The sequence below is a fragment of the Chinchilla lanigera genome, unplaced genomic scaffold, assembly GCF_000276665.1.
Source record: "Chinchilla lanigera isolate Chin_1 unplaced genomic scaffold, ChiLan1.0 scaffold00001, whole genome shotgun sequence".
Taxonomy (NCBI): domain Eukaryota; kingdom Metazoa; phylum Chordata; class Mammalia; order Rodentia; family Chinchillidae; genus Chinchilla; species Chinchilla lanigera.
The window spans coordinates 47,276,018-47,278,123 of NW_004955402.1; positions in this window are offsets into that span (position 1 = coordinate 47,276,018).

Genomic DNA, 2,106 nt, shown 5'->3' on the forward strand with positions numbered 1-2,106 from the left:
CATTTTTTTTTTTTTTTTTTTGGTCTGTGGGTGTCGTTACTTTAGACAGTGGGTTTGTAATTCATACTAATAGTACTTTGTAAAGTGGTTCTGATAAGCTGTTTTATGGCTTGTGTGTTAATTCACTTCCAAAAGGAAATATTCACTGAAGAGTTTGTGGCATTCTTTTCCTCATTCTTCCTTGCTATTCAGTGTAAATAGGTTGTTCTCCCTCTGCAGGTTCAATATCGAATTAGTCCTGTGCTATTGGCAATATAATTTTATTGAATTGTGTGTCATTTTTTCCATTAAGTTAGATAGACTACTTCGAAATGAAATCAAGCCATACATGTATGAAAGCATTCTTGAATATAAATGCCCCTTTGGTGACTGAGGTAGACTAAAAAGGAAAAGAATCATTCCTACCCGTTTCTTCTTCCTTTGCTATTTGCTCTCTCACTCCATGTGTTCCTGGGGAAGGAAGGACCCCCAGTGTGAGAATGCCTGCCAGTTACTTATGAGTTACATGAAACCCAAGGCCTTGCAGGGGAACCAGGACCGACTCTGCAGCCCTTTTAACTTTGGGGCCTCCCTCAAAATGTAATTTTGTTAAGTGAGTTATACATACTTAAAATATTTCCTTATTAAGTGAGTTTTTCTCAGTGCCATGTTGTTTAAGTTATTCATGTTGTCTCTTACAATTAACAGCCCTTTTCTTTCCGTGCAGTGTGCACAAATGAATGTGTCTATTCTTGCAATAAACATTAAGTCCCAAAGCTGACAAACACTCTTAATCCTAGAAAGAAATGGGCATTCTTGCAGGATGGTCAGCTTTTGCCACTTTTGACTTATTTATCCCCTTTCTCTGGGCTATAAAATAGAAACCGGGGAATGTGTATGAAACAGGTTAGCAAATGTTCACAGGAGAGAGATTTAGTGTCCCCTTAAACCAAGTGCTCAGGGAGGTTGAAATATTTCCTGGAATGTCTGAGTGGGTGGTTTCCAGCCAGCAGGCAATGCTGCCCACTAGGGGATACTTTTATTGCCACTCCTGTGAGGATGCCTCATGCGCAGAAGCCAGGGATGTGCTACACATTCACAGTGCCCAGAACAGGCCCCCACTGTGGTCATCTGGCTCACAATGCTGATTTCGCTGAAGGAGAGAAAATGGGGCTCTCACTGAGGGATAGACACAGACCGGGGGGTCCATGAGGCAGAACAAGAAAAAATGGCTGGAGCTGTAATGGAGGAAGAAGGATGTTTGCTTGCTGTCAGATAAAGAGATATGGAAGTAGCCACGCTTGTTTATTTTGAAAGAGGCTCTGCTCTGAGGGTCTGCCCAGTAAGGGCGAGGGTTTTCTGGAGGACCCATAGGAGCACCACAAGGAGCGCTGATGTTCAATAGCTGTCACATGCAACAGCAGGTTACAATGGCACCAGTCTAATAAGGCTCTCCACCCTCTTCCCTCTCCATCCAGCTGCACATACAAGCGGGGAGCTGGAGGGCTAGGCAAGTACATCGTAGCAAACTCAGGTCTGCTTCCTTCTCTCCTCGGCCAGTGAGCCTGAGATACACCTTAATGTGGTCGACAGAGAAGCTTTAAATGAAGAAGCTGAATTATGGCTTAGATTTCGGGGCCTGTTTGTTTCTGAAAATGTCTGTTAATGTAGGAAAGTGACTGAAAAAGGTTTAGTCTGGGGAATTTCATCTAGGGGATGAAGATGGGAAACAGTGAGACTGAAAAGGTATGGGGAAGAAAGAATCCAGGCACATTTTGTTAACACCCTGTCCAGTCCAGTCACAGGTATATTGTCCCATTTAATCCTCATCACAAACATGAGGAGGAAACCATGGTCCCATCTTATCAGTGAGGACTGTGAGACACGGAATACATATATAACCAGTTGCAGGCCATGGAGCTAATGAATACTGGTGGCTAGATTTGACCCCACGTAGACTGAGGCTAGAGTTGGAGCTCCTAGCTTCTGTCCCTGGTCTTTCAACTGGCACCGACCTCCTGACAGCTGGCCTCTGGCGGTGGCTGAAAGCCTCTTTCCCTTGGACTTTCTCTCTTTAGGAATTCCCAAATATTCATTCAGGGGAGTCCTTTTCTTATCCATTGAAAC